Here is a 13,572-nt window from a genome sequence, read left to right on the forward strand (position 1 = left end):
TCAGAAGCAATTGCCATAGAATTTTGTTCATATCGTCATTAAAATAAAATTTTCTAAGTACAAATGCCATTCTCTTAATCATCCAGCCATTTAATACACATCGATTCTCTACCATATACAGCTAGGCTCTGGAGTACAATGAGAACCTGACCATCTCAGTTTCTGCCCTCATAGACGTTCCTGTCAAGGGAGGGATATAGACAAGTGAACAGGTAATTAATTACAAGGCAGTGTGAGACACCATGATGGGCTACAGAGGATCACCTGTGTACTATGATGATCTTGTAGGGGACCACCCAATAGGTGTTCAGGGCTCAGAGGCAGCTTCCTGGAGGAAGAGATACCTAAGCTCACATTTGGAGGTCCAGAAAGAATTAGCCAGATCACTTTTTTTTTTTTTTTGAGACGGAGTTCCGCTCTTGTTACCCAGGCTGGAGTGCAATGGCGCGATCTCGGCTCACTGCAACCTCTGCCTCCGGTGTTCAAGCAATTCTCCTGCCTCAGCCTCCAGAGTAGCTGGGACTACAGGCACGCACCACCATGCCCAGCTAATTTTTGTATTTTTAGTAGAGACGGGGCTTCACCATGTTGACCAGGATGGTCTCGATCTCTTGACCTTGTGATCCACCCGCCTCGGCCTCCCAAAGTGCTGGGATTATAGGCGTGAGCCACTGCGCCCAGCCAGCCAGATCATTAAGGAGGGTGGGAAAGGCGTGTTTGAGGGTGTTCTAGGTATAGACCAGTGTTGGCACAATCCCAGGGGCAAAAGAAAACATGGCATATTCAAGCAACTGAAAGAAATTGAGTGTGATTGAGAGTGAAGCTTGAGGTGAGGAGTGGTAAGGTTTGCTGTTTGAGAGGATAATATTGGGACCAGATCATGAAGGACTTTGAGAAACTTGGGAATGAGTTTAGACTTTGTTCTAAAGGTCAAGCGAATCCACTAAGAGTATCCAAGCCAGGGAACAGATTGGAGATGGTCCACCAGACAGGAAGCAAAAAGACCAGACTCAGGCATTGATTTATTTGGATTTTCTGAGTTTTTATTTTCTCATCTTTGAAATAAGGACAATAGCATATATATCAAGGACTGTTAAGGAACTTAAATGAAATATTAGAAATCAAGAAGCTAAATCAGTGTTTGGCATGTTAGGAGACCAAGAATATCTCCTGGCCCCTCATAAGTCTATGGTGTTATATTTTTATTGGTGTCTGATTTATTTTGTAACATATGATAATTAATATTGCTGAATGATTCTTTATGATAAGAGATCCACATGTTCATATGCCCATGCAATGAATGATCATGCCTATCAGCAAAAGGGCAATTATTGTTCTTATAGAAGTTATTGGAATTGTGAAATACATGTTAGCTTTCATGAATACGAGAGACCACAATTTTGGACATTTTAAAAAAGTCTTTTGTCCTCTTAACTAAGCAAATGTGTTACCTTCTGAAATTTAATATTCCCTTTGATTTCATTTTGTTTTTAAAATTGCCCAGTTGTTGCTAATACATCAAACTGTATTTTTGGCAGAATGGAGAAGGGAGGAAAAGAAGGACTTGGGGAGGAAGAGGGACTGGAAATGGCTGAAGAATGATAGTTTGTTTTGGCTTATGTGACATAGGTAAGACTTGCTCTTTGACTATGTAAGGCCTTACGCCAGTCAAAAGTAACACAAAACACTAACCTATTGATAGTTGTCATCTTATTAGCAATATGCATATTTGAAATGTACATTTTAAATGAAATTATCTTTGGGAATGTACTTTTCCCCAGAGCTGTATAAGTAGATGTCTATTTTCCTCATTATTTTACCAAGTAAGTTTGTTTAGCAAACCCATGCAATAGAAACTCTATTATTCTTGAATATTACTTTAAGAAAATTATCTGGCTAGGGAATACAGTCTGAAATCCAATGTCAGAGTATTCTAACCAGCCTGGAATTCTGGATAAGGTACCCTGTGAAGAGTCATAACAAGATGTCCAGGAACAGAATGAATCCTGTCTAATACCAATGGAGAAGTGGGGAAAACAAAATAGAATATTCTGATATCTTCCTTTCCAAGTAATAGGCAAATTATGTAATAAAAGGCTAGAGATTTAGCAGAAACCACCTGGACCTTAAAAACAAACTCTGATGTACAGAGAAAACCATTATATTCTGTGTAGCTGTAATGTTAGTGATTGTAATTCAAGAGTTGACATTTATTTTATTTTTCACATTCCGTGGGCAGAATTAGTACCATATGGCAACAAACCATTGGGAGGTTAAAATTCCCAAGATGATACATTTCTGCTTTTAAAATGTAAAGTAGATCAAAATGTTTTAGGCTTCTTTTTGTTTTTATTTTATTCCATCTTGTTTCTTCCTTTCCTTTCCCTGGAAAGTTCACAATACAATATCAGTCACTTAGAAAACACTGAACATTTAATAACTGATGATAATAAATATTATATGTATATGTAGGACATGAACTTTGGTTACTAGAGGAAGAAGGCCTTTATGGAAATACTTCTTTATAAGGGATCATCTACTTTTTACTAATTCTCCCAAAACTTTAGCCAAAGAAAACCAAGCATCCTTTTACTTTGGACTTTAATATTTTCTTCATCATTATTAAAAAGTAATAATTCTACTTAAAGGTGCCTCAAATCTCCTAACACTTAGTGCTCCAAGTTAGACTTGTTAGTTTATTCATTTAGCTGAACGCTAAAGGCTTCTTAAAATACAAATATCCTCACAATAAGGGTAGCAATTAGTCCTTTTGTACCATACTGGGACTTCATCTGATGTGGGAAAGGAATCCTAGAGCCTCAATTTATCAGGTTCACCACCACAGAAGGAGGATCTGAGTAAAAACATGTCAGAAGAGGGAGGCTGTAGGAACACAAATAGGCTGCTGCCCAGGCGGTTTGGCTAAGCTCAGCTGTAGATGCAGATGATTCCAGGAAGGTGATTCTTATTTCCATGATGTGACTATTTGTAAGCAACAATCTGGAGGATCTGCGTTTAAGTCCTGGGGGAGTCTTCCAGGCAGCAAGCAATGGGAAAGCCTTGTTTGGCTGGCCCTCAAACTGACCCAGTGAGTAGTCATGGGCATTCCAGAAAAGTCACAGTGCAATTCCTGCCTTGAATGGACTTATGTAGAAGCAACAAGAAATAGTATTAAAGTAGCAGTAGCAAGAGCAAAAAAAAAAAAGTTATTGAATTTGTAGCTGAGGCATGATGTTTAAGCTTAAGAAAACAACTTTGATAATAAACCAAAAATACTCTGCAGCTGAAATCAAGACATGACTGAGGAGAACGCAAAAAACCTAGGTGAATACATTATCCAGCCAGTCCAATCTAAAGACCTCCCTAATACCTAGAGAGTTAGGCTGCATTTTATAAGCATATTTTAGTTATACATCTACATTAATATCCAAAATGAGGCTAGGCACGGTGGCTCATGCCTGTAATCCTAGCACTTTGGGAGGCCAAGGCAGGTGGATCACTTGAGGTCAGGAGTTCGAAACCAGTCTGGCCAATATAGTGAAACCCTATCTCTACTAACAATACAAAATTAGCTGGGCATAGTGGTGCACACTGTAATCTCAGCTACTCGTGAGGCTGAGGCAGGAGAATTGCTTGAGCCCAGGAGGTGGAGGCTGCAGTGAGCTGAGATTGTGCCATTGCACTCCAGCATGGGTTACAAGAGCGAAACTCTGTCTAAAAAGAAAAAAAAGATATCCCATGTTTATGGCACAGTAGCAAGTGCTATATTAAGCTTCTGTCAGTTAATTCTCACAACAATCTGGGCATTAAAATTACCCTTACTTTACATATGAGGACATTGAGGCTTAGAGTTAAGTAGTTTATCCCAAATTTCAGGGACAATTGTATTTGTTGGCTGTTAATGAGCCACAGGCTGAGTGGCTTAAACAACAGAAGTTGATATCCTCACAGTTCTAGATTATAGAAGTCCAAGGTCAGTTGGTTTTTTTTCTCTGAAAAGGCCTTTCTCCTTAGTTGGCTGTCATCTCCTGTGTCCTCACATAATTTTTCCTTTTAGTGTGTCTGTGTCCTAATCTCTTCTTCTTCTTATAAGGATACTTTAGTGTGGATGAAGGCCCACCCTAGTGACTTCATTTTACCTTTATTATCATCTTAAACACCCTATATCCAAATACAGTCACATTCTGAGGTACTGGGTTTAGGATTTCAATATAAAATTTCAGGGAGACCCAATTCAGTCTGTAACAGCAATTCTCTTATTTTAGGTAGATATATATTTATTATAGATAACATGATTAAGTTCTAATAGTGTACTCATATATCAGCTAATGAAATGAACTACCCTAGGTAGTTCAAAACAGGAAACCTGTCACAAGAAAATAGTTTCATGGGTAAAGAAAGAGTTGAGAAATCCAACAGAAATAACTGGAGACAATTATGGAAATATATTTTTTCCTCTGGGGCTGGTAGGACGAAGAGAGGAAGGAGATGGTGTCACTGGAGCAGCATGTGATTAGAGACCACCCAGTGGATCTGAACTGCTGTGGGTCTGCCCCATGGGAGCTGGGGCTGCAGACAGGGCTGTTTGGCAAGACATGAAGCCATGTAGCAAACGGGTGCCAAGGAGATGTCACCTGAAACAGAGGAGAACCAACACCTTGACCTCTTCCTCTGCCACAGTCTATCCCTGGGCTCAAGCACCTCAGGAATGCAGTGCCTTTAGTTCCCTGTCATAAGGAGGAGAGCATGGGAAAGGCAAGGCATGGTTCTGGGAGCAAATATCCAAAAACCAATGCCACTAACTTTATAGGGTTCATTTCACAAGTTGGAATACAGTGGTTCTTGACGAGTGGTTTTGTAGGCCTGGTGAAGTTACCAGTTCAATTCCTTTAAGAACTATGGCACAGAAATTCCTGAATTGCTTAGAACCAGTTTAAAGCCAGGATATGGGTGTTTGCTTGTAGAAACCAGAAAAAAAAAAAAAAAAAAAAAAAAAAAAACAACCCGCTTTGTACTGATGAGTTTTGTTTCTTTTGTCGCTTTGTTTGGATATGCTCAGCCTATAAGATTGTTCTCTAAATGAGCAAATGCTTGTAAGCAGCTTGTAAGCAGACTGTAAAAATATGACTTACCTGACAATTGCTTGGTTCACTTGCTACCTGTCTTTTGCATATTTTCTCCTCTCACCTGCAGTTTTTTGAGATAGGAACATGTCTTTGAAGAAATCTGTGCCTCCCAGCAAGCTCAGGACCGATGATCATAAAGCATCTGTGGAGCCCTTTGTTGGGAGAGGACCGAAAGAAGGGGGAGCACATGTTTCATGTGGCCAGAATCCTCTGCAGCCACCAGCAGGAGAAGAGAGGCATGGGATATCAGACATGTTAACAGAATCATTTAGAGCAACTCGTTTTCTATGCAGAGACTTTTTCAGGACCAGGGCTATTTTTGCTGCTTAATGTGCTCTACATTTTCTGCAGTCAGACTCCACTAATGGTTAATGACACAAGTTCCAGGAAGCTTGGGGATTATGCCAGTAGACACCAGAGACGGTAACCTTGTCAAAACAGAAACAGATGACATACTTACAGCACGGTGAGACACTCAGTTCCTCAGCCCCTAAAGCAACTGGGAAGCAAGAGATTTGATGCAGACACACTAATCACACAGACGGATTTCTCCAAAGGCAGCATTCACCAATCCTCTCTCCTAAAAGTGCAGATTGACAGAGAGATAATTCCAAGTAATTTAATGAAACAGCAGGTGATAGTGAGACTTATCCTAGGGGTGGGGCAAGCAAGTAGCTGTGTGCAGTCAGGCACACAGTAAATCGCCTCCATGCCCACATTCTTAGGCATGAAAGACTCATCAAAGGGATAGCTGGTGAACCACAGCAAACACGATACCTTGATTAGTACGTATCATTCAGCTGTTGGCATGCTAACACACCCACTGAGTGATATTGGACTCGTGGGATTGATATCTGTGACTCAAAAAACATAATGATTTCAAACAGGTGACTCAGACATTGCATATGTAGCTCTTTCCTTATTGGTAGCCTCGGCTGGGCAGGTGCTCAGCCTGCATCTCGCAGGTTCCCCTGTCAACTCTTGCTGTCATCACTGACTCTAAGCCACAGTTTGGCAAGGTTCTGTCTACATTTGTGATTATTTTATCCTCAGCCTCCAGCACATTGCCTGGCACACGGTGAGTCAAATTAATCTCTAGGACAGTCTTAGAGTTTGCACATAAAATGTTGGAAGTATTTTGCCATCAGTTTCAATGAATACTGTTGTTGAAGTTATTTTTTCTTTCTTAGCAAATGAAATCATAATGTGAATAATCAGCTTCATTAAATCTATTCTCAAATTCCTCTCAGATATTTTAGGAAGGAGGAATTTCATTATAAACATGGATTTAGGTGAGAGGCTTTAAGTTTAGGGTGCCCCAGAGCTCTGTGGGGGCCAAAGCACTTTATTCTTCAGTTTAGGACACCTGACAGAGGTTGGTATTTACAATGGTTTCCAACCTGGCTGCTCATTGGAATTTCCCCCGAGGCTTTCAAAACTTCTGGTGCCTTGGTCTCAGGATTCTGGAGGAATCAGTCTGAGGTGTACCTTGGGCATTGGAATTTTTTAATCTTCCCAGATGATTCTAATGTGCAGCCAAGGTTGAAAACCAAAGTAAGACTCTTTTGTTATGCCAATGTGGATACTTAATGTTACTGATGATGAATCTCAAGTGACCCCATGCATTTATTTTCATCTCTTAAATTACCAACACAGGAAAGTAAGTTTTATCTTCAATGGAATCAGTATCTTTTCCCAAAACACCACGTGTGGCAGGGCGGTCACAAGGATTCACACAGCCTGCTTTCATTTCCTCTTTATAATGGACACCTCTTCCTTTATGCCTTCGAGTTCTCTCCTCCCCTCCCCCCTTATTCCTAGTCCTCTGTTAGCTTTGGGGTAGAATAGACTCCCCTTTCCATACTCCTTCTTAAGAGTATTTGGTTTTAAGGAGCATCCTACTAATCACTGTGAGAAAACTGATAGACAATGCAAACATAGGAAAGTTAGGACGGGGCCAGAAATTCCTAATGATCTCAATAGTGACAATATCCATGTAGCTCATGTCCCTCCCCTCTGAGCTGGTGACAGGAAGCTGTAGCCCCTCCAAACCCTTTCTCTGCCTTTCAATTTCTTTCTCTCTTAGATGAAGAACATGTAAAGATTCAGCCACCAAAAACTGCTCACTTCTCCCCACTGAAGCATCCAGGCAGATTAACAGGTGGATTCTGATCCTATGTGAGCTATTTGATTTGTATGAGACCCTCTAGCCTAGGCATGGATAATGCCCACTTCATTGCCTTTTATTGTGTCAGCCTGGGCACTTAACCTCTTTAAAAACATTACCCCTGTGAAAAAATGTATTTCAAATTGTGACTCACATACGAATACAATTTTGGAATTCAACCTGTCTGTAAGCTGCAGATAGCTGATAAATACTATTATAATTCAGTAAGCATTATTCAGAAAAAGAATTCACAATATGAAGTAATCCATTGTTTTGGTTTTAAGCAATAAAAAATATAAGCTATAGAAACCAGGTACTGAAAAGTGTCAGAAGGTTTATTATGAGCATCATCTATGGTGTTATTGTGTCCTAGCAGAAGCCATTGCTGACTGTTCAGGTAATTGCTCATGTCTGAGGAAGTGCCTGATCCTCAGAATTAGCTTAAGACTTTGGAATAATAATACTTTACAAGAATAGACCCTTACCATAAGTGAAACCCATGCTAAGTATAATTTAATCCCACAAGGACCGCATGAATTACTCTATTATTACTCACATTCTACAGATGGGTAAACTGAGACATAGAGAAGTTAAATAACTTTCTTACAGCATCCAGCACACAAATGTCTAGGCTATGGTTTTCACTGGGCAATGTGACCTCTGAGTTAGCACACTTAAACATGTGCAATCCACAAGAGTCGGTAAAGGATATCATCTGAGTCGTATATTACACCTAAGGTGACAAAAAGACATTGCCCTGACTATAGTGGTATCTTGTGTTGACGCTGTGGGAGGGAGAGGAGTCTCATGTGTGTGTGGTATGTACTTGGGACATTTGCATGTTGTAAGATTCCTGAAGGATTGGGTCTTGAATTCCTTGTTGGTGTGATTTCTCTAACATTAGTCCTGCTTGAGCCTGAGGGCCATGTTAGAGAAACTCTGAGAGCCTAGACCTTCCATGGTCTTGAAAATACAGCTAGTGCTCGACTTACGACCACGATTGGTTCCGACAGACCAGTCGTAACACGATTTGGTCATAAGTTGAGTAGGCTATATGCACGCGGAGATGGTAGTGCTGCTGGAAGCTGGTCCACACTGTCGTATGCCCAGCTGGGCAACGTTTGCGCCGCCAGATGCGGAGCAGTCGTGGCTTGCGATTGTGGTTGTAAAGTCAAATGGTCGTAAGTTGCATAGGTCGTAAGTCAATCAATGCCTGTAACTGATTCTTCTTTTTTGTATTTAAGTATTCATGAGATGCTGTGAACCTTTTATAAATCTGCAAAATCAACTTTAACATTTCCTTGCTTCTCTGTAAAGAATATCCCTTTTAAGAAAAAGATGATCAAAACACTAATGTTAACAAAATTTATGTTTTGGAAGTATTAGCAACCTTACCCCAAATGAATTACAAATAAATACTTTATAAGACTCTGGTATGATGAATGCCAGTTTTTAATTTTTGAAGTAGTTTTTATTATTGGTTAAGATTTAGCTATGCCTCTCCTAGGAATAGGTTGTGTATTTCCATGGCTTCAGGGTAATTGGAGAATCACTGGTTTATTTAAATAATTTTCATAAACTAGTGGAATTTTTCCTGGAGATCAGGAAAGAAGTGTGAGTAATGTGCACCATAGTGTGAATAAAATTTATTAGGGACCAAGGAGACATGGATTCAAATTTCAACACTTTAAAAAATTATAGCTCTGAAATTTTAATCCACAATTCTATAATCCAAAATCTCTAAAAATAGTAAGCATTTCCATAACTCCTTCAGAAGCCAATTTGATCTGAACCCCTATGATGTTATCTCTGGTCCTGAAAACTCTTTTTTGTGTGACTGTTTGTGCATTTTTGTGCAGAAATGTTAATGTATTTGATTATTGGGTCATGCCCAGGCCCTGCTGTAGATGTCATATGATATACAATATGTATAGAGTATTAACTTTTCAAAAATGAAAAACATTCTAAATTCTGAAAAATTCTAAACTCCAAAATCAGACTTTCAGGATGCAGGTATGATTCAGATATGATTTTTATTTTTTTAAAAAAGAGCATTTGACTGACATGTAACTTCAGCAAAACATAATAGTCTGCCAAAAAATTTATTCATTGATTCACTTAATTAACAAGTATTTATTGAGTATTAAGGCTGGTAATATAATTGTGATTAAAACTAGAAACAATCTAATGGGGAAGACAAAACATTAAATTGCCACTCAAATGAATATATACAAACTAAGTTAACTACTCTAAAGGTATTTTGATATCACTTAGAGTGCAAAATACATGCTTAAAAAACGTTGAAACCAACTGTGTTGGTATCAAGTCACCACGGTTGTTGGGCTAAAAGATTCTTTCAATGCTTCAGTGTAAATGTGTGTGAAACAGGAACATATTTGGCAGCTCAGAATATGAAATTATGAGACAGTTAATGAAAAAGCGATCTGCTTGAAAGAGGGCATTTAGGTTAAAGAAAATATACTTAATTCTACCTGACATGGTTTTTATTTAGAGTACATGTTTACTTAAATATCTAGTTGAGAGAAGGGGAGAAATAACTTCTTTAACCATAATAACAGTCCCATAAAATAGATGATATTATTATTATATTATAGCAGCCATTTTATAGATAAAATAATTGAGGTACAGTATACTCGCCCAAATTTCTTAACTAATCAGTGGCCAAGCCCTAAATTAAACACTATACTAAGTTGTATAATTGTGTGTGTGAAAACTAATTGTGCTTAAAAATGTGAAGCATGAGTCACTGGGGACAGAATTGTGGTAGGCATCGTGGTACAGTGAAAAGAACATTTGCAGGCCAGAGAACTGGATTCAAATTCTGACTTTCCAAGTTACATGATTTTGAGCCTTACCTGTAAAATACAGATAATAATTTCTTCTGAGGGTGATGGTTAAGGTTGAATTTACACCCACTAGATTGGCAAAATTGTAAGTCTGAAAATAACGTGTTGGTAAGGATGTCAAATAATGGAAATGCTCTTCATACACTATTGGTGGGAGTGGAAATTGGTACAACCTTGGAAAATAGTTTAGCATTATTTCATTAAGCTGCATACATATTTATCCCAGGACCAGAAATTTCACACCTAGAGAAACTTGTGCATATGAACAATAGTATAAATGTACAAGAATGTTCTTTGCAGCATTCTTTTTAATAGCCCCAAACTGGAAAGAAGCCAAATGTCTACTACAGACGGGAGAATGGATACAGCAATTGTGGAATATTCACACCATGGAATATAATAAGACAGTAAAAGTGAATGAATTTCAGCCATGCACAGCAACATGGCTAAAGTTTAAATATGTTGAGTGAAAAAACGCAAGTCTCAGGAGAATACATGCAGTGTGACACCATTTTTATAAAGGAATAAAACAAGCAAATTTACAAATTCTTGTTAGAAACAGTGCCATGTGAAGTTAAATTAGTTTTGAATAGTAAGAAAATGATAAACTCAAAATTCAGAATGTGGTTAGTTCTGTGTGGAGTAGAATGTAGGTAGGTGAAGGCGGGAGCTTTAATATTAGCATGCTCTAGTTCTTCTATTGGGCCACAGATGTAACATTTTAGAAAGTGTATGCTACATATAATCTTTTTGTAAGCATCAAATGTTACATAGTACTTATTACAATGCCCCATTTAACACAACTGTACATTTCTGAGGAATTCCCCTCCTTGCTCCCATTTCCCCAGTCTCATGTCCAGAAGTAGTCACACGTAGTAGATTCCCAGGAAAGATTTATCAAGGAAATTATAGTACCATAGGTATTATTATTAAAAGAGAACACTTGCTGTAATATTATTTAGTTCTCACTCTCTCAAGACTGAATTGCTTTAACTGATGTTCTTGTGAGGAAATTCCTGTCAACACTTTCGATTGTAGATGCGTAATGCGTTGAATCTCTGCCCACGGACCCACTAGTTTTTGACAGAGCACCAAAGTAAGAGTTTATTTCCAGGGTGTTTCTTCTTTAGGTTTTAAGAGTGATTGTTTTCCTTAGTAGTAGTTGGGTGTTTAGGATCCATGGAATACTTTTCAGTGTGAAAATACTGAAAATGGTGAGGAAAGAAAAGAAATGGGCACTTGTCTTCAAAAACACTTTTGCACATTCTTACAGGAAAAACCCAAGGTGGCTGTTAGCACTATCAACATTTTTAAAGGCAAAGAGGAAAAATATAATTGTGCAGTGTACAAAGGCAAATAACATGTGTTGACAGTTTGTGGTCTGTGCCTAAACTTTGTCTTCATTGACTACTGCAGAATGCTCTAAGAACATGGCCCTGAATCTTTTCACACTTGGACCACTCTACCAAATATCATATGCCTTTCACTGAGATTTTAAATGTATTTTCGGTTTGATCTCTTTATTTCTGACAATCTCTTTTCTTATGCACTGAGGCATCATTCCATTTTCAAGAATAAAGGAGAGGAACCAAGATAGAAATTATTTGTTTAATTATCAAATAAGAATTAGAATTTATTGTGTCTGTGCCTTTTAATACTCTACTGTATTTTCCTTCCTCAAAACAGAGGCAGCACTGAAGTGCGGTTATAAGTCTGTTTACACCACCCAGATATGAAATTGACTTGCTAATGGTAACTCTTACTTGGTATCCATGGGTTACTGTGTCATGTGATTTGACATCAAGTACAGACAGTGCTGATTAGGAGCATCCAGCTCTGTCCATCTCCGTGCATCACTGAACCATCTGGTCATTTATTCACTAATAAGCCCCTAATGGCCCAAATATTCACCGGCCTGTCATTGTGACATGGCATAAAATGCCTACATCTTTCAACTCACTTTGACATGTTGCTTGTTTCACATCAAAACCCGTCATTTACAGGAAAAGAGCTCAGAGGGGTAAAAACTTGACCTAATCTACAGTGTTAACACAAAGACAGAGGCTTGGTTATCTAGTAGCCTGACTGAAAGCATGTAAATGGGCAGGAATTCATTTTGTACATTTTTTTCCATTCTCATTTTACAACATTCTTTAAGTTTGGTATCATCCCTAATATGGGATTTTATGTGGGCTCTGCGTTGAAATATCTATCCTGTATCTGTTTAAATAGTAAAGAGCCCTTTAAAAGGAAAAAGCTTCCTGGAGACACAGGGCTTGCCTGTTTACATTTAAATGTGCCGGAAAAAAAAAAAAAAATACAATATGGATCCAAAGAGCAGCTCTTCGCAATTCTCGGAAGACTCTTTACGGTTTGTTATTTTAACCCTCTCTCATTCTCTATTCTTCTTTTCCAGTCTAATATGCTCTCTCCTCCCCATTATATCTGCAGATTAAAAAAAAAAATTGAGGTTATCCATGTTTGCAGCGTTTGATGTTATCACCAGAGCAATAATAAAAGGTTAGAATCCCTGCTTTTACTTATAAGCATTAGAAAAGAAAGGCCAAAACTCTGCAAATAGTCATATTGACATAAACAGAATTAAAATAGTAAAGACTAGAAGGGAATAAGGAGGGGGAATATAATATTCTATCACATTCAGCACTGTTGAAATCTTGGTTCTTAAGTGGAATTAAAACATCATGCAACTGAGGGTCATTAATTGGTTTTAAGTACTTCAAATTTTATAGACATTATTGGGGAACGTTAGAAAAATATTTCCCTACACCATGTGTCTCTTTTTATTGTCTTGTTCTTTTTAAAAAAAGATTCTAAAAAAAATCACATGCTGGCATAATTTAGGTTTACAACATCATTTTCCCATTGTCTTCTCCTGTGGTTCGCCAAGGCCCAGTTCTGATGATTTCTTACAGCTCCTACCCAGACAGCCATGGAAACCAAATAAAAAGATGGTGGTGGCAGACGCAGGGCTTTCCTATTCATATACACCTTTGGGGCCAGTTGATCTACAGTTGAGACAAAACCAACACCCTTTTGCTCCTTGTTGCTTCCAATGGGATGAAACTAGAACTGGAGCCTTTTCTGAAGGATAATGGGCTCCTCTGAAAAATGAGCCTGCTCTGAAGCGTGAACTGGAGGTAAGGTTCACCCAGGCATCTTCCCAAGTACGCACCCCACTCTGGTTTTCTGACTTACTGGTGTTAGAAGAGGGGAGCCCCTTGCTTCGGTGCTGATTTGGAGACAACCAAAGTTCCCTACTGCCTGACAGCAGCTTTATACGTTTTTTTTCTTCTATATTTAAAAAAATATTCTTCTGTGTTGATTATTTTTTTTTTTTTTTTTTTTTTTTTTTTTTTTTTTTTTTTTTTTTTTTTTTTTTTTTTTTTTTTTT

The 13,572-nt window shown here is 38.3% G+C and overlaps 1 long non-coding RNA gene across 1 annotated transcript in view; it reads right to left on the reverse strand.

Annotated features, from left to right (window-relative positions):
* Positions 1-2,349: 2,349 nt before the first annotated feature.
* The window catches only part of LOC119472636, a 173,033-nt gene continuing 161,810 nt past the window's right edge, over positions 2,350-13,572 (reverse strand). Inside the window, exons 2-3 of the long non-coding RNA XR_005201793.1 lie at positions 5,133-5,278; positions 2,350-2,385 (exon numbers count right to left, since the gene is read on the reverse strand). This is a non-coding gene — a long non-coding RNA (uncharacterized LOC119472636). The remainder of the gene's footprint in view (positions 2,386-5,132; positions 5,279-13,572) is intronic.

Source organism: Cebus imitator, unplaced genomic scaffold (genome assembly GCF_001604975.1).
Source record: "Cebus imitator isolate Cc_AM_T3 unplaced genomic scaffold, Cebus_imitator-1.0 Scaffold110, whole genome shotgun sequence".
Lineage (NCBI taxonomy): Eukaryota > Metazoa > Chordata > Mammalia > Primates > Cebidae > Cebus > Cebus imitator.